Source organism: Scyliorhinus torazame, chromosome 18 (assembly GCF_047496885.1).
Source record: "Scyliorhinus torazame isolate Kashiwa2021f chromosome 18, sScyTor2.1, whole genome shotgun sequence".
NCBI lineage: Eukaryota > Metazoa > Chordata > Chondrichthyes > Carcharhiniformes > Scyliorhinidae > Scyliorhinus > Scyliorhinus torazame.
In genome coordinates, this window is record NC_092724.1 from 122,393,767 (window position 1) to 122,413,807 (window position 20,041).

General features: G+C 46.1%; 1 protein-coding gene across 1 annotated transcript in view; it reads left to right on the forward strand.

Annotated features, from left to right (window-relative positions):
• The window catches only part of ogfod3 (2-oxoglutarate and iron dependent oxygenase domain containing 3), a 216,452-nt gene that overhangs the window by 172,992 nt on the left and 23,419 nt on the right, over positions 1-20,041 (forward strand). The window lies entirely within an intron of this gene.

Genomic DNA, 20,041 nt, shown 5'->3' on the forward strand with positions numbered 1-20,041 from the left:
TTTTAAATTCTCAGCGGCATCTTTGCACTCTCTGTCATGTTCAGAGGAGTGACTAAAGGCTGTTCGCTTTCAATTTTAGACCCCAATCCCATCGTGTGTGTGAGGACCTCTCGCACATCCATGTTGCTGCCGGTATTTCATTCTCAATTGTAGCTTATCATTTTCTGTGCCTGTCAGTGATCTTGAGGCGCAATAAACTAGTATACCTTTGCCATCACTTTGTCCTAGGAATAAAACTGCTTCCAAACCTGTCTACGATGCACGGCTACTACTTTGGCCAACAGTTCTGGATCGATGCGCACCTAGATTTCAGGGGAAATTTGAAGGTTTTTGATATTCTCAAAAGCATTGTGCTGCTCTGCGTTTCAGCACCACTGTTGACCAACAGCTCATTGGCTTCTGCCAGATTTGCCTACATGGTTAACTATTCCCGGGAATCTCCGCAGTTCTTTCACGTCCCTAGGTTGTAAAAACTCTATGAATTACCTTTGTTTTTTATGGGTCGGCTGTTACTCCTGAGGCTTACACCAGGGGCGCGATTCTCCACTCCCACGCTGGTTGGGAGAATCGCCTGGGCCGCCAACATTTCCCGGGACGCTGGTCCGACGCCCTCCCGCGATTCTCCCAAGCGGCGGGAACGGCCCGGTCGAGTTTTGCGGGCCGCAGGCCGGAGAATCACCGGAGATACCCAAAATGGCGATTCTCCGGCACCCCCGCTATTCTGAGGCCCAGATGGGCCGAGCGGCCAGGCCAAAACGGCGGGTTCCCCCCGGCGCCGTCCACACCTGGTCGCTGCTGTCGTGAGCGGTGCGTGAACGCTGGGGGGGCGGCCTGCGAGGGGGGATCCTGCACCGGGGGGTACCTGAAATGTGGGGTGGCCCGCGATCGGTGCCCACCGATCGTCGGGCTACCTCTCTGAAGGAGGACCTCCTTCCTTCCGCGGCCCCGCAAGATCCGTCCGCCATCTTCTTGCGGGGCGGACTGAGAGAGGACGGCAACCACGCATGCGCGGGTTGGCGCCGGCCAACCCGCGCATGCGTGGATGACGCCCGTTATGCGGCGCCAGCCACGTCATCTATGCCACGCCGCGTCATCTATGCCGCGCCGCCTTTACGCGGGTGACAAGGCCTGGCGCATGTAGATGACGTGGCCCCGATCCTGGCCCATTGTCAGGGCCTGAATCGGTTGGGAACGGGGCCGTTCTGCGCCGTTGTGAACCTCAACGGCGTTCACGACGGCACGGCCACTTAGGCGTGGGAGTGGAGAATCCCGCCCCATGTGTCCTGAAAATCTAATAATAGGTTTTGAGAATTCACATTTCTCGTTCAATATTTCTCGTTTAACAGCCTGTCCCCCCATGCCGACACTATAGGTAAGAAAGCCCACCAATGACTCTACTTTCTCGGAAGACTAAGGAAATTTGGCATGTCAGCTATGACCTTCACCAACTTCGACAGATGCACCATAGAAAGCATTCTTTCTGGCTGTAATGCAGCTTGGTATGGAGCCTGATCTGCCCAAGAATGCAGGAAACTACAAAAGGTCATGAATGTAGCCCAGTCCATCACACAAACCAGCCTCCCATCCATTGACTCTATCTATGATTCCCACTGCCTCAGAAAGGCAGCCAGCATAATTAAGGACTCCACGCACCCCGGACATACTCTCTTCCACCTTCTTCCGTCAGGAAAAAGATACCAAAGTTTGAGGTCACGTACCAACCGACTCAAGAACAGCTTCTTCCCTACTGCCATCAGACTTTTGAATGGACCTATCTCGTATTAAGTTGATCTTTTCTCTACACCTCGCTATAACTGTAACATTATATTCTGCAGTCTCTCCTTCCCTCCCTATGTATAGTACGCATTGTTCGCACAGCATGCAAGAAACAATACTTTTCGCCGTATACTAATACATGTGACAATAATAAATCAAATCAAAATCAATATCAAACCTGCCTCCTGTGGAACTTTCTTGGTTTAACAACAGCCTTACTCTACAGTTCTGCTGTTTTCTTGCGGATCTGTGTACAAATATGATAAACCGCTGCTGTAGCATGTGCTCAACTTCACTCTTGACATTGTCCAAGAGATGGATGAGAGAGCTTCCTCAGTATGGAGGCAAATTGGCTTAAATTCAGCTCTTAGGATAACATGGCATTGAGTCTTCAGCTTTCCCACGCCTTTAAATAATCCTGGAAATTCATTCCTGAATGGGATACTGTACTGCTCATCAGCAACTTCGTCAACTTGAAAAATTAGCTTCAATTCTAAGCATGCCTTCCTGCTTAATAACAATGACTCTTGGTTCTGTATTACTGTCAAAGATTTCTCTATCCTGATACATTAATTTTTTTGTCCTATGACTTTCAGTGCCAGCTGGATTTTGCAACTGGATGGATGATGGCTGTGGTGTAATGTGCTTAAGCCACTTTACTTCATCTGATAAGGCTGAAATACTTGTCCCGGTGTCTAATTTAGACTCTGCGGGGTGTCCACCTACGTCAGGTTTAATGCTCCAGTATTTATTTTATATTTCAAGCACTCCTCCCAGGAAGGTTATTTCATTTTTCTTTGGTTCTTCCATTTCTTGTATGCAGTTTGGCTTGAATACTTTTTCTGTCTTTTTGCAGGCTATCTGTGTTTTAGATTGGCTGACAATTTTGAAATGTCCTCACATCCTACAGATGTGGTGTTCTGCTCCCCCAGCTGAGCAGTCTTCACACTTGTGCAGTTGTTCCCACAACACCAGGAGCATTTCAAAGTGGCATGCTTATCCACGTTTTCACAGGCTTCTGTTTCGATGCGCTTTTCCTCTTCTGGCCTACGCATTGAACTCATTTATTTCCAAAGGACCTCACTTTTCCCGTGAATGCTCTATTTTGCTTTCTGAGCTGAGTTTGCATCACCATTTTTACTGCTTCAGTGAGATTTAGATCTTCTCTTGTTTGCAAGAGATTTGATAGAGCTTCATCTAAAACCATGACTACTGTGCAATCATGAGTTATTTTTTCCCTCAATATACCATGGCCACCACTTTCTTGCCAGACAGTTTAGATCGTTGATGAACGAATCCAAGCTTTCCGCTGGTCTTTGTTTTTGTCCTTTCTTTGGTTGCATTTTTGTAAATGCTGAAATGTGAATCAAATGTCTGGAGGATCTCACTGTGAGAGCTCAACGTGAGAGGTTGAAGTCTCATCAACTCCCTCTGTCTCTATTACATCATCGGCAATAGCTCCAGCTACATAAAGGACTGATGTTGATCCTCTTGTTCCTTTTTGTGAAAACCAGAAACAACCTCTTTGGCCAGTTTTCCAAATACTGAGGAGAATGCTTGAAAATCTCAGCAGGTCTGGCAGCATCTGTAGGGAGAGAAAAGAGCTTTGACAAAGGGTTTTCTGTACTCGAAACGTTAGCTCTTTTCGTTTCGAGTACAGAAAACCCTTTGTCAAAGCTCTTTTCTCTCACTACAGATGCTGCCAGACCTGCTGAGATTTTCCAGCATTTCCTCTTTGGTTTCAGATGTCAGCATCTGCAGTAATTTACTTTTTTCCCAATACTGGGAATGTTTTGAGCCTTCAGCGCTTCCGAAAGGCCCTGGGAGCGGGAGTGGATCCAATGCCTATGGCAGCACGGTAGCACAGTGGTTAGCACAGTTGCTTCACAGCTCCAGGGTCCCAGGTTCGATTCTCGGCTTGGGTCACTGTCTGTGCGGAGCCTGCACGTTCTCCCCGTGTCTGCGTGGGTTTCCTCCGGGTGCTCCGGTTTCCTCCCACAGTCCAAAGATGTGCAGGTTCGGTGGATTGGCCGTGCTAAATTCCCCTTCGTGTCCAAAACAAAAAAAAGGTGGGGTGGGGTTACGGGGAAAGGGTGGAGGTGTGGGCTTGGGTAGGGTGCTCTTTCCAAGGCCCGTACAGACTTGATGGGCTGAATGGCCTCTTTCTGCACTGTAAATTCTATAATTCTATATCACAAACTCTAGACTTGTTGCTTGGTTCACTGTTGTTGCTTGTTGATTCTGATCTGTGCTCATTTCTGCCCGGACCCCGGGTCTGTGTCTCGACTTGCACCTACTGCACCCCCGATTCTCCAACTATTTTGGTGACTCTTCAAAGTCTCAGCAGGTCTGGCAGCACCTGTGGAGGGAGTTATTGGGCGGAATTTTCTCATCATTTGTCAGAGTGGCAGAGCCGGCGGCAAAAACGGGGTGGTAGCCGCCGGCCCCAAGAGCGGTTTCCTCCACCGTATTGTGAGCTTCTTGCCGAAACTAAATGTAAGGGGCGGGAGCCACAACACCATGCTGGTGGGGCAGGCTCCCATTCAACCCGTGCAGCCAACAACTTAGGTTTTCAGAAGGTCGCGGCACCCTTTCTTTTTAAAAAAAGGAACCCCGCGCACACGCCCCCACGGACACGCAATCCCCCCCTCCAACCACAGTACCGCCACCACAGAACCCTCCTCGCCCTCCACACGCAGGTCCCCCCTTTCCCCACAGACCACCCCAGCCCCCCCCCCCTCCAACCACAGTACCACCACCACAGAACCCTCCTCGTCCTCCACACGCAGGTCCCCCCCTTTCCCCACAGACCACCCCTCCCCCTTCCAACCACAGTACCACCACCACAGAACCCTCCTCGCCCTCCACACGCAGGCCCCCCCCTTTCCCCACAGACCACCCCTCCCCCTTCCAACCACAGTACCACCACCACAGAATCCTCCTCGTCCTCCACACGCAGGTCCCCCCCTTTCCCCACAGACCACCCCTCCGCCCCCCTCCAACCACCACCACAGAACACTCCTCGCCCGCCACACGCAGGTACCCCCCTTTCCCCACAGACCACCCCTCCGCCCCCCTCCAACCACAGTACCACCACCACAGAACCCACCTCGCCCCCCACACGCAGGTCCCCCCCTTTCCCCACAGACCACCCCTCCCCCTTCCAACCACAGTACCACGACCACAGAACCCTCCTCGCCCGCCACACGCGGGCCCCCACTTTCCCCATAGACCTCCTCCCCCCCCCCCCCCCCCCCCCCCTTCCCTGGCACTATCCGGGCAATGCCTGCACATGACCATGCATGACACATGACCATGCTGCCCCTGGGGGCTGTACTCAGCTGTGTACCTCCAGGCAGGTTCTGCTCGGCAGGTACACATCGTGGGGGACTTGGCGTGATTCAGTTTACATGCTGTCGAGCCAACGGGAATGGATAATCCAACATCGGAGGGGGAACCATCAGGCGTAAAAACCTGATAATATTTAAATGTATTTTAATTGACAATTATGCCTGGGTGAGTAAGCTGTCTGATCTTTGGAGTGAGTCCTGTGGGGGTGTGGTGTTTTGAGCCGTGTGAGAGTTTGGTGATGTGATTGGTAGAAGATTTTAGGTGAAGATTTAATCACTAATGTTAACCATCCATGTGAAGTCAATTGACCCTCCTGTGGCGCTACCACCAGGTCTTAAAGTCTAGGTGCCTTTCTAGTGACCTGCTCCCTCTCCCTTCTGAGGGTGGTCTTTGAGGTGTTCTCCAGGCTCTCACGGAACTATGGCATCTCTCCTCCTACCGACCTCCGCCATTAATGCCTCTGTCACAATGGAATCCGATCCCTCCCCTGGTGTTCACTTTGCAGTAATTTACATTGCAGCAATATTTCTGTGCAGCTTCCCATTAATATACAGGTGTGTGTGTGTGTCTGTGTCTGTGAGTGTGCACACGTGTATTGTTATAGGGAGGAGAGAAGGTTCCCTCTGGTTCTTCCGTGGCTGTTTCTAGATGCCTTTCTCGGTCTCTCTCTGGGTTGAGGTTTCTTCTGTGGATCTTCCGTTTTTTGTCCTTTTCAATGCTTTTTGCAGATCAGGCAACATAGCCACTATTATTAGGTGACCTTTGGCAGAATACCAAGTCACATTCCATATAAGGCAAGTGGTAATTCCGAAGTCTCCTTACCCTCTGTCATATTCAAAAGGGCCAAGGTTGTTCGCACTTTGCAGTGGCTTATCACGTAGTGTAGTCTTTGGAGGAAAAGCCATAGGGTCAATGGATTTCTGTTTACATAATTGGAACAGTCATTGAATTGTAATTGTATATGTCTGAGGAATGCATCCTTGTCTCCTTGAGAGATAAGGGAAAGGGGATCGAACCCCACAATTGTGCCTGGAGCCATTTTGAACAAAGTCTTTCAACTCAGTCCAAGGTTTTAAAAATACTTCAGAATAGTTTTTCTGAAATTTGTTATGTCATAACTGTGCACTGTAACACAAATAAAAACACAAGCTACTGGGCTGAGAAGTGGCAGATGGAGTTTAACCCTGAAAAGTGTGAGGTTGTCCATTTTGGAAGGACAAATATGAATGCGGAATACAGGGTTAACGGTAGAGTTCTTGGCAATGTGGAGGAGCAGAGAGATCTTGGGGTCTATGTTCATACATCTTTGAAAGTTGCCACTCAAGTGGATAGAGCTGTGAAGAAGGCCTATGGTGTGCTCGCGTTCATTAACAGAGGGATTGAATTTAAGAGCCGTGAGGTGATGATGCAGCTGTACAAAACTTTGGTAAGGCCACATTTGGAGTACTGTGTACAGTTCTGGTCGCCTCATTTTGGGCAGGATGTGGAAGCTTTGGAAAAGGTGCAAAGGAGATTTAACAGGATGTTGCCTGGAATGGCGAGTCGGTCTTACGAGGAAAGGTTGAGGGTGCTTGGCGTTTTTTCATTAGAACGGAGAAGGATGAGAGGAGCCGGTGCAGACTCAATGGGCCGAATGGCCTCCTTCTGCACTGTAAATTCAATGATAATCTATGATTAATCCAGGAGAAAGGTTCGGCACAACATCGTGGGCCGAAGGGCCTGTTCTGTGCTGTATTTTCTATGTTCTATGTTCTTGGTTGCTTGGAATACATGCAAATGAATAGTAAAATGGGTTTTAACTCCTGATTCTGCATGCTATACTCAAGACAAAAGCTTGGGTGTCACTATTCTATTTAACCTAAACAATTTATCCCTTCCACTGTGTATTTGACCAAAACCTCCCTGCCTTGAACAAACTATTGCTCCCATCCATTCATTCTTCTTCATTAATTTTATTTAATTTCTCTGTCCCAAAAGAAATAATTGTGAGTAGACAGTCAGTGCATTAGCCATGTCTGTGCCAGATAGAGCAGCTTCTAATCATTTTTGTGTCACATAATTATTCCTGTGTTTGAGGTTTAGAGTGAATTAATGATTCAGTGGTTGAAAGTCTGAAGATTTGCATTGTTGATATTTTCACCGTGACATTTTACGAAAATGCTGCCCCAAGCATAGTATTTCTTGTCACATCTGTGGTTGCACCCCAGCAAGCACATCAGCATAAATTACATTTTATTATTAGACCAGGAGCAAGAGCAGTGCACAACTAACATTTAAATGTCGTTGAATGCAGAAGCCAAAATCAGAGTTTGTCTTCAATGTATTCTGATCGAAAATAGAAGAATAACTTTAATCCTGTGCATCCGTCAGAAATGGGCTAAGCGGGCAATTGGAATGCTACAGAGAACTTGACCAGCAATGTTCTGCTTGGCCATTAAATGTTAACGCACTTTGGAAACTATAACATCGACTAGAAACTAGTGGGGTGAGGATGTGGCGGTAAGGTGGTGGGGATTGGGGGCGGGGGGGATATCCTTTTAGTGAAATACAAATTGGACTCTGATCACATCATCTGGGCCCTATTTTAACCAGCAAAAGATATTACAGGAGACGATAAAAGGCCCCTCGAGCCTGCTCCGCATTTAATAAAACCATGGTTGATCTGATAGTAACCTCTTGCTTACCAAGAATCTATCCACTTCTGCGTTAAACATATTCAAAGACTCTGCTTCCACCACCTTCTCAGGAAGAGAGTTCCAAAGTCTCACAAGATTCTGAGAGAAAAATAATTAATCTCATCTCCATTTTAAATGGACAGCCTCTTACTTGTAAACAGTAACCCTTAGTTCTAGATTCTCCCACAAGACGAAACATCCTCTCCACACCCACTCTTTCAAGACCCCTCAGGATTTTATATGTTTCAATCAAGTTGCCTTTTATTCTTCTAAATTCCAGCAGATCCAAGCTTAGCCTGTCCAACCTTTCCTCATAAGACAATCCACCCATTCAAGGTATTGGTCTGACAAACCTTCTCTCAACAACTTCTAATGCATTTACATACTCCCTTAAATAAGATGACCAATGCTGTGCACAGTACTCCAAATGTGGTTTCACTAGTGCCCTGTACTAGTGAAGCATAACCTCACTACATTTGTATTCACTCCCCTTGCATTAACGTAAACATTCTATCAAATTTCCTAATTATTTGCTGTACCTGCATTTTGTGAATGCCTCACTATGTTAACTCAATGTTATTGCAATTATGTTTGTATGTGTTCATTGAGGTTTTCCCTCTCTGGTTGATATTCTGTATGTGCGAAGCTGACAAAATATCTTTTTATTGAGACCTTCCACATGGCTTCAGACAAATCCACGTCCAAAAACCTGCTCTGAAAACTCTGCTTAAATTTTGACAGCTGTGACAATTTCCACCACAGCAGCTGAGACAATCCACAACATTCTAAAACAGTGGTTTCCAATCACCACTCTTGAAGGACACACTTTGAAATTTTCTCCCACCCAAGGCTTTCTCTCGGATGCCTTCATCAAGGCTCCACATCCAGGGTTTCATCCTCTCCTCTTGTTACTTCTCTGCCCTGGACCACCACATGCATTCAAGTTTTCACACAATATCTTAGATACCCAGCCATGCCAACAGAACACCATTGCTTCACAGGCTGTATTAAGGTGTCACCAAACTTAGGATTACCTCGGCTGACTGGCTTCTCGCTATCTGATTTCTCCAGGTCTGCACTTTGCAACCCTGTCTTTCACGGAGAACCTCTCTCTGCTTCTTTAACCTCAGTGAACAGTACCTTGTTCAGATTCTGGTTCTTTGTACATTCTACTTCAGTCTTCCGGGAACTCCTCTTTTCATTAACTGGTTTCTGACTATTCGTTCGCTTCTGGGACTTGCTTTCTGCCCCTTACGTTATTGTCCTGCCTGTGCTAGCAGTTTCTGTGAAAAGTGTCTTGCTTCTGGTTCCAGACTGAAAAACAACTGCTTCTGCTGGGCGTCACGGTGGCACCGTGGGTAGCATTGCTGCCTCACAGTTCTAGGGTCCCAGGTTCAATTCCGGCCTTAGGTGACTGTCTGTGTGGAGCTTGCACTTTCTCCCCATGTCTGCATGGGTTTCCTCTGGGTACTCCGGTACTCCAAAGATGTGCGGGGTACGTCGATTGGCTATGCTAAATTGTCCCTTAAGTGTCCAAAAGGTTAGGTGGGATTATAGATAAAGGGTCTTAAGTAGGGTGCTCTTTCCAAGGGTCAGTACAGACCTGATGGGCTGAATGGCCTCCTTCTGCACTGCAAATTCTATGTTTCTATGGTTGTGAGTATGACCCTCTAATTGTTAATCAACAGTGTATCTTTTTAAAAGCCTGTAACTATTTTTGGCTCATAAACCCTTGATTACAATGCAAGCAAAGTTTAAAGTGAAATTAAACTGTGGACTTGCTGGCACCCTTGGTTGACATGAAGCTATGATGTTTTAGCCCTTTCTTAGCACACAAACAGAAATGCAAGTTAAGCTTAAACTTAAACACTATTTCTAATATGCATAATAAAAATCTAAATTATTTAAACTATCTCTATTTCTTAACAGCATTTCAAAACAAGGTGGTTTGAAAACTGTGCTAACTGAAGTTTGATATCTGGCAGTACTGAGGAGGTGGAGCCAGCAAGGAGTGGTTTGCTGCATTTCGGAACAGTCACAGGCGTTGACAGCATTGCACGCTGAGGACAATTCTGGGCTTTGCCAGAACTGTGGGCCCTGTGGTTTTATGGTACTGCAAGCAGGGCAGCTTGGGTTTGATAGCATTGGACTAAGTGAAGTACTCAAACCAAGCAGAATGAGAAGGCACAGGATAAATAGAGCATTGCTGAAGGAGATTTGCAATCCTGCGGCCAGGGAAGAAAGGTGGATTGATGTCACAGAGAGGGGAGAAGAAGGAATTTGGAACAAGTTTAGTGTTTGGGGAGGGGTAGAGTCCAGCAAGGGAGGCATCACTATCGGGGTGAGGGTGAAGGTACAATGGTATTAAGAGATCGGGGAGCAGGATTATGCATTTCAGGGTGAAAGGGATATTGTAATGGGGCTGGAGTCTGGAAAAAGTGACTACACTGCTGCAAACAGTGACACTGGCATATTAAACCCAATCAGAACAGAGCTTCAAAGAAGAGTGGGTAGGAGGAACAGAAAGGCGAGGGGAAGAAGGAAGAAAGAAAGCAGAAACAGTGAGCCATTTAACTTTATATCCATGCAATGCCATATGCGATCCACTGTTGTCCGCTGATGTTTAAAAGCTTTGAAATCCCTGCATTATAGTTGGTAAATTAAATTATTGTCACTGCTTGTTTGATGATGTGGTGTGATGTTACCGCTTGAGAGATCACTGTTGCGTTGTGCGAATCTGATCTCTTCTCATTCCACACAACAAAGGCACATATAAACAGATTATGGAATCAGATTGCTAAAATGCTTTGGCTTTATACAGATTTTCAATCTGTGTGGTGGATTCCGAGACACGAGAGCATCTTTTGAGTTGAGATGATGGTTTTTTTTCCATGGTTTTATTATCAAGATTTACGACGTTTCTTCAACCCTGAGCAAGTTATTGTCTTTTAACTCAACCCAGATTTTCTGTTGTCCTACATTCAATCTGTTAGGAAACCCCAATTCTCAGCCTGTAATGAAACAATGAACTACTGCGGCAGTTTTGTAGCCTCCGGCTTTTGACATTTTTATTTATTTTCCCTGGGTCTCTGTGCTCGGTTTAGTTTGCAGTTGCCACTTTTGAACAATTCCATGTTCATTATTTTGCTGTCTTCTCTCTATTCTCATCTTCATCTTATCTTACCTTTCTCATGTTTCTTCTGCAATTTTGCATTTCTCTCCATCTTCTTGTTTTTTGTGCCCTAAGGTCTCTGATTTGGATTTATTTTTTCCCTTTCTGAGGTTCCGGGCTGGATTTGGTCGCATACGGGTTGGGAGTGGTGGGACCAGTGCTCTGTGGGAAATGGGGAGTCATTGCAATGCAAGTATCAGTGGCCTATTAACACTGCCACAGCATTGTCATATGATCTCTGGCTTTCTTAGCCAATTAGCATTCACAGGCATGGTGGCGACCCACATAATGTGATTTCAGCTCCAATATTTAAAGGGACACGCCAAACATGCAATTTGAAGGAATTTGGAATTGAAAGCCAATGAGAGGGAAGTGGGAGAATGGAGTCAAGAAGGTCAAAGGTTGTGACTTGGTTCAGTGACGCCTCCGTGGATGTGCGACCGGGGACTGTGAAGATCCGGATGGACCTACCTTTCTTTAGTGATGGAGGAAAGAGCCAGATGGTGATCCCAAGAAAACGTGGTTGGAGTTGGCACAAGAGGTCAGCAGCAGGAACTTTGTGCCACCTTCATGGATACAATGGAGGAAGCGTTTCAATGACCCAAACAGGGTAGGAAAGGTGAAAAACGCTTCAGGTCTTACAGCGACTGTGGAGAGAGAAACAGAGTTAACGTTCTGAGTCTGTATGACTCTTCTTCAGAACAGTGGTAACAATGGTACATTCATTTACATCCTGGTGTCGATATCACCCCAACCCCACTCACTCTGCCCTCTCACGGTTATACCAGCACATCAATGTCACACCAGTCTACGTTGCAGGAACACTCTCTCCCTCATAGTGACCCTCAACAATTATTCTACATCCATCCCTTCAACACAAGCCATAACTCTTACTCATTAATCTCTTCTTTTCCTCCTTACAGAATCGAGCACAGAACACAAGGGAGGGGCAGAGAGACGGAGTGACCCTTCTGTAGATCGCACAGCTAACAAGTACAGAGGAGTGTGTCTGACTGTCAAAGCAACCTAGTGACAGAATTAAGTATCAGACAGCCCCACCATACAGCACTCGTTCACGTTGACTCGATGGCAGTAGAATCCAGTATGATCATGTGCAGAACGATAACATCAAACGGTCTTAGTTTCACAGTACTAGCTGATAGCGTTTGATCACATGCCCCACAAAAGGAGGTCCAACTGGTCAACAATGAGGATGATGACTCCTCAGAAAAGGTCATTCTCTCTCTACATGCGCCATCACAGGCCTCATGGAGATGGATCAGCTCAGACACTTGCACTTTGGTCAGACTAGTTGGCAAGATAGTTGGGTTTTGACATGGTCACTCAAACATCAGCGGAAACACCAGTGGTTGGAGGAAAGATGGGTAGTGGTGGAGAGGCTGCATCGGAGGGTGCGGTTCACTCCAAGTTCTGCTCAGCTAGTCTTTATGTGGTGGTGGTGATGGGGGGTGGGGGGGGGGGTGCGGTTGGGGTGTCAATGAACAGAATATTTATTGAGCACCAGCAGAAAATGTGAGATGTTCTAGCAGGTGTTCCAGCTGGACTCTACTTGTTCTCAGATTGATTGGAAGAATCCACCTCTGCTGTAAACTCAACTGACCGCTCGGTCTGACCGAGACAGCCCTGGTGAAGAAGCCATCAGTCACCTGTCTTATAAAGTTGTGTGCTATTGCCAGTGAGAACCTGCAAATGTCTCTGGATGAGTTTTGGAAAGATCCAGAGATCCAGAGGCAAAAAGGTTGAGGGCAGTGGTGGCTTTGCCAGCTGTCGGTGCATTTTGGTACCCCCAGTCCAGCAGTAATGTACAGGTCTTTATCCAGAAGTCTGCAAACGTCTGCTGCCACTTGAAATGATACCCTGAGCCTCCTGAAGCACTGGTGTTTTGACAATGATAGGACATTTATCCACTACCTGTTAACACTGTCTGCCAGATATGGCCTCCAATGAGATGAAGCTCTCTGCTGATTCCGTCTCTTTTGGAGAGTGGCAGCTGTGACCAGCAGGCTGTAACTGGTGGAGCTCTTGATGCTGATGGTGTGTGACTTATGGTTATTTGGACCCACATCTGAGGTCCTGAGAAATAGTGTAAATGACAGCTGTGCTGATATGATGGATTAGAACTCCAAAGTGCAGATCAAACTTCCGAAATACCAAAGTAACTTACACCTGGAAAGTATGTAATCTCTCAACACATGTACTTTGAACAAAGCCTTTCACACAAAAGGCAAGAAAGCTGCTATGGATTGGCTTATTTCCCTATAATTATTCCAGTCCTCTTAATTGCCACTGTGTCCTCAACTTACTTCCATTGGTGAGTTCCAGGCTGCCTGGAAACCCAAGGAGCCAATGTTAAACTCCAAAACCAATGTTATTATCACTATAAATGTGTAATTGATATATTTAAATTGACAACCCTCTTATTTGCATGCAGCCAAATCACTTCAGATCATGACACTAGAGTTTCCAGTACTGAGTTTTTCAGTTCTGAATGCATAATAGCACTTTTCCAAATAGGTAAAGTACTCGAATGCATCTCAGCACTTGCACAATTCTGATCAATGTAATGGTCAACTTAATTGTGTGGGCCAGAGGCCTATAATCAATCACTGCAGTAAAACACACACCTTACCTTTAATACAGGACCTAACTATTGAAATGAAAGTACAGATATTTTGTTTTGTATTTAAAAGCAAATTACCTGTCAATCAAAGAATTCCAAGAGCAGTCACTTTTCTTTCTTTTGGTTCGCCACTTGGCACTGGGTTCATCCCATGGTTCATGTGTCCTCTGATTTGCCGTCAGCCACGCCTACTTCCGGTAGGTGCCAGACTCCATAACAGTTGCAGGGGGATTTTAACTGCCCATCCCCACAATGGAGCTGGCAAGGGCTGGCTAACCGCACCCTTATCCTGCACCAGCAAAAGTTGCCAGAAATGGGAATTGGGGCGGGAATCTTGAAATCTGATCCAACCCACCATTTTTAAAGGCGCTCTTAAATCGGTCCAACTCTGTGAAAATATGTGCGATTATGTCAACATTCAGAAAGAATGGCACTTAAGAATCACAGTTTCAAATATACAAGTGTTACAAAGGCAGATTTAATTTCATTGGATGGTAAAGGAACTAAGACAATGAGATCCATATGCCAGGAAGTAAGTACATTTATGCTGCAGTTTGGCATGTATATCAAGAGGAAAAGAAAAGCTAAAATCATCCTTTGGAGGGCAGCAGAGAGCTGGAGTGAGCTGTGGACCAATCATGTCCTATCTGTCTCCTACCATCCCATTTGCCTTTAGATGGGAAGAAAAGAAGTGACATTTTATGAAGCAGAAAATAATGGAATTATGTAGCTTGAGAATTCTTCATATTTTCAAATTACTTTGTGATGTCGTGCCAGGGGAGGCAGTGGTGTAATGGTATTGCCCCATGACTAGTAATCCAGAGATCCAGGGTAAAGCTCTGGGGACCCATGTTCGAATCCCACCTTGGCAGGTGGTGATATTTGAATTCAATAAAATCTGGAAAACTAGAGTCCAATGATGATCATGAAACCAATGTAAAAAAAACATCAGGTTCGCTGTTTCGTTTAAGGAAAGGAAATCTGTCATCTTTATCTGGTCTGGCCTACATGTGACTCCAGGTCCACAGCAATGTGGTTGACTCTTGATTGCCCTCAGAGATGGGCAATAAATGTCTATTTTTTATTAAAAAATTAAATTATATCAACTTTAAAGTATGTTGCTCTTACTTTCAAATTTAAACAATATTCCTTTGGAAATTTCCTGATTTTTACCAGACGGAAATGGAAACTTTTCATTTTTGTATTTGAAAAAGAATGTAAATTTAAGATGTGCCTTGTATTGTTTGACATCTGTAATAATGAGCATCAATGCATTTTTAACTTGGTCATTATCAAAGTATTTATAGTAATGAATTGTCACAACTATCATAATTCAGTGTTCCATCCCCCAAGTAGATTTGAAATATAGTTTACCGTTTCGTGCAAATTCCATTGTGTTCAACAAATGATGGAGTGTGTGTAATGGGGAGGGTTTTTAAAAAACATATTGGCTGGACTGGGTGAGGTCGAAGGAAATCCTCCCTAAGAGACATTAATAAACCATATGTTGTTTTTTACAACAAGCTGGTTGTTCCACGGTCATTACTGATCCTAGCTTTTTATTCCAGATGTTATTTAATTAATTGCATTTCCCAAGTTCCTGTGGTGTGATTTGAACTCACATTCCCAGGCCATTAATCCAAGGTGCTAGTCCAGTAATATAACCACTATGCCACCATATCCATTACTGTCAACTAGATTAAGACTGCAGAATTAATCTAACTTGGAACCAATAACAGGGATAAGTGTGAAAAGCTCGATCTCCTGTTTTGAGAAACAGATTGGAATGTAATTTTAAAAGGTAAAGGGAAATCAGTCAAAATGCTGATTTAAAAACACTATTTTCTTTTCCTTTCATGGACTTGAAAAGGTCTTTGCTCTCTCCCTCTCTCTTCCGCCTCCCTCCCCACCACCACCGCCCTCCGCCCCCATCCCCCCCCTCCCAACCCAATGAACTCACCACCCAGCCACATTCTCCCCCAGTTTCCCACTTTCCGACATCTTTCATCCACACCAACTCTCATTATCTTCTCATACTCTCAGTTCTGCCTCTCATTCCTGCATGACATGTGGTTTACTGGTTCCTTTTAAGAAATAAAGACTGGCATTTGCTGAGTGATTTATTGTGTCCCTGAGATATTTCAAAGTGCTTCACATGTAGTTAATTATTTTGAAATGAAAACAATCCACGAAACATCACTCAGATGAATAGTCCGTTAATTTGTGTTTGGCAGCAGTGGTTGAGGGAAATGTCAGCCAGAACACCAGGAGAATTCCCGGCTCTATTTTTTAAAGAGATCCTTGGGACCTTTAACACCCATCTGAGCCACTGCAACAGGAAGACAGACACTCTGTTTTAACGTTCAGCCAAAGGACAGCGACAGTGCTGCATTCTCTCCATAAGGCACTGGTATTTCAGCTAAGATTATGCCCTCACATCTTGGAGTGGAGGTTTATGCCCTAACTCCTGATTTAGAGTCAAGAGTGGCAAGCACTTTTTAAAATCATCAGCTAGAACAGTTTTAATTGAAAAAAAAAGCATTAAAGAGAATGTTCTTCTGTGCCAAAATGGCTTATTGAGCAGTTTTATTCGCAATTGAAGGGCTTCACCCTGCAGTGTGCTTTTATCTTTGTGGGGGTGGGGGAGGTTGGTGGTACTAAACAAATGACACAACTAATTCCCAATGAAAGCTATATTTGGACTGGTGAGAATGCTGGAGAGACTGGATCGGAATAGAAATATAGCAGCACGAATGCACAGTGGTTAGCACAGTTGCTTTACAGCTCCAGGGTGTCAGATTCGATTCCCGGCTTGGGTCACTGTCTGTGCGGAATCTGCACGTTCTCCCCGTGTCTGCATGGGTTTCCTCCGGGTGCTCCGGTTTCCTCCCACAGTCCAAAGATGTGCGGGTTAGGTGGATTGGCCATGATAAATTGCCCAGTAGTGTCCAAAGGTTAGGTGGGGTTACTGGGTTACGGGCATAGGGTGGAGGCGTGGGCTTGAGTAGCGTGCTCTTTCCAAGGGCCACAGCAGACTCGCTGGGCCTCCTACCGCACTGTAAATTCTATGATAACAAGTACTGGATGAATATCCATAAGACATAGCAAGGACTATTAAAATAAATTGAAGCTGGATTGGGTAATTTTATTTACTCCGTAGTTTGGGTGTATTGTAGCTGATGGTGGTTTACCCATGATAATTGTAAGTAGATACATATTCAAAAGCATTAAACTTCTGTATGACAGGAAATGCAAAACAAAATGTCACTTTTGGTTGAAAAGAAAATCTATCTACCCTTGACTAATCTCTGCGAGAATACTGAGACAATATGCAGCTTTGAAGCATTGATGTGTCTGCCCAGTCTACTGTTGTAGATAGCCTTTTAGTGATTATAAATGGAGTACAAGTGAGCCTGTTTGTAAACCGATAGATCGTGCAGAGCAGCAGATAGAATTGCACCCATGGAAGAGTAAAGAATGCAAGGGAGAAAGAAGACTTCACTTTTTAATTCAAATTGACAAAATTGTCAAAAAAGTCAAATGATAAGTTGTTAGGAAAGTAAACCAATATTTAAATGCAGTTTGTACATGAGACAGAATCATCCCCTGGGCTCAGGAAAACCTAACGTGCGTACTCTTGCAGCTCAAAAACGGCATACCCAACCCATGTGACTTTTTGTATGCCATTTTTGCCTTTTCACACTGGGGTCCGGTTCTCTCGGCAGATTGCGAGCTACGGACCAGTGTGAGAGGTGGTTAGGTGGCTCGCCTCAGTTCTTCTACACAATATTCCAGCTCCCGAAGGGGTTAAAACGTCACATATGTTACATCATGTATTTAATACACGTTTGCAGTGGCGGTGGCGGCTCATTGATGAGATCTTGAGGCTTGTGTGTGTAAACATAAACATCTTTATTGGTAGGCTTTAATTATTTACAGTGCCAAATCTGACCTTGTATGGTGTTGCTCACCGTGCAGGTTAGAACAGAGAACATACAGTGCGGAAGGAGGCCATTTGGCCCATTAAGTCTGCACCAACCCACTTAAGCCCTCACTTCAACCCTATCCCCTTAACCCAATAAACCCTCCTGACCCTTTTTGGACACTAAGAGCAATTTAGCATGGCCAATCCACCTAACCTGCACGTCTTTGGACTGTGGGAGGAAACCGGAGCACCCGGAGTAACCCACGCAGACACAGGGAAAACGTGCAGACTCCACACGGACAGTGACCCAGCGGGGAATCGAACCTGGGACCCTGGCGCTGTGAAGCCACAGTGTTAACCACTATGCTACCGGCTGCTGACAGAAGTTTGTTCTAGACTGTTCTCTGGCCATGTGACTACTTATATCACTTGCGTGGCGCCACTCTCCTGTCCCACGTTAACCCTTGCTCTGCCAAGCTCCTTACATTATAATGCATGCAGGCACATATCATCACATCCCCCTTTTTCAAAAACATTCCTCCCTTCTAACATAGAAAACAATACGATTTGTTTACTTCCTATCACAATACAGCACGATTTTACGTCTTGACAGTTCTTTCACATCTCGGTCTGTCACGTGTGAAGGAATGATAGCACTAGTCTCTTTCTGGTAGTAGTTTATGTGATAAAGTTTCCACGCTTTCCAGCATTTCAGTTCAGTATGCTTTTCATCAACCATTTTATCATATTGGAGCTTGTACTTTTCCATTCACAAGTGACCGTTTTACCAATCTTGTCCTGGCACGTAATCTCAGTTTCTTTCTCTGTCTCAATTGCTGATTCTGCAGTCAATTTCAATCGCCGCAATCCTCCGGCCACACTGCACTGGAAAAGCAGCTCACCACGGCGCAGCATGGCCGGCGAATACCAGGAGACCCTCCTCGCGGGAATCTACCCGGCTCACATCGCCTCGCGAGATTCAACGCAATCACCGCCTACAATGATTTAGAAAAGCTACATAATTGAGCGAGGCCTTACTCTAATGTACAGTTTCCAGAGGTTGCTGAGGCTTTGGAATTCAATCCCTTTGTCTCGGGGACCGCGGGCGAGTGCCATTTAGTACTGGTCCCCGCAAACGGGGACCCGACAGAACAGCACTCGTGTGGGTCACCAAGGGCATCAGAGGCCCCAGCTGCATGCCCTTTGGGTGGTGCCCTGGCACTGTTGGTGCCAACCTGGCAGTGCCATCTTGATGCCACCCTGACACTGCCAAGGTGCCCAGGTGGCACTGCCAGCTGGCAGGGGTGCTGCCAAGCTGGCATTTTTATGCACGCGTGCGTGCGATTGTGCCGGGTTGCCTGGTGCGGGTGTTGGGGGGGGGGGTGTTGGGGTATGGGTGGAGCATCCTGGGCCCGACCCCTGGCATAGGCAACCTGGTATCCGGGCAACTTAGCAGTGCCAAGGTGCTCGAGTGCCAGAGGGAGTACCAGGGTACCAGCCTGCCCAGAATGTGACCACCCAAAGGTCTCTAATGTCCTGGGAGACCTCCCCAGGTGCCCTTGTAATATTAATCTTTATTGTCACAAGTAGGCTGACATTAACGCTGCAATGAGGTTACTGTGAAAAGCCCCTAGTCGCCACATTCCGGCGCCTGTTCGGGTACAGTGAGGGAGAATTCAGAATGTCCAAATTACCTAACAGCACATTTTTCGGGACTTGTGGGAGGAAACCGGAGCACCCGGAGGAAACCCACACAGACACAAGGGGGGGCAGCACAGTAGCATAGTGGTTAGGACAATTGCTTCACAGCGCCAGGGTCTTAGGTTAGATTCCCGGCTTGGATCACTGTATGTGGGGAGTCTGCACGTTCTCCCCGTGTGTGCGTTGGTTTCCTCCGGTTCTACGGTTTCCTCTCACAGTCCAAAGATGTGCAGATTAGGTGGATTGGCCATGCTAAATTGCCCTTATTGTCCAAAATTGCCTTTCGAATTGGGTGGGGTTACTGGGTTATGGGGATAGGGTGGAGGTGTGGTCTTGGGTAGGGTGCTTTTTCCAAGAGCCGGTGCAGATTCAATGGGCCGAATGGCCTCCTTCTGCACCGTAAATTCTATGAAAGTATGAAACTATGAGAACGTGCAGACTTCACACAGACAGTGACCCAAGCCGGGAATCAAACTGGGACCCTGGAGCTGTTAAGCAACAGTGCTACCTACCTACCAACAGCTACAACTACTGTGCTACCATGCCGCCCACATAGCTTCATTGCGAATCTCACGCGAGATTAAACAGCCTCGCCCGTCACCAAGTCGGCTGCGACGAGGCCGGTAAATCGCGCCCATCATTTCCACTCGTCTTAACTTCAGCCAAACCCTTTTGGTTTCTCTTGGTCAAGTCTGTCTCTGGTGAAGTGTTGACTTGTTTCCATTCTGCAATTCTCTAGGTATCCTTCCTTTGGTTTCTTTTGTCACCCTCCTTGTGGGGCCGTTTGTTATCCTGCCTGT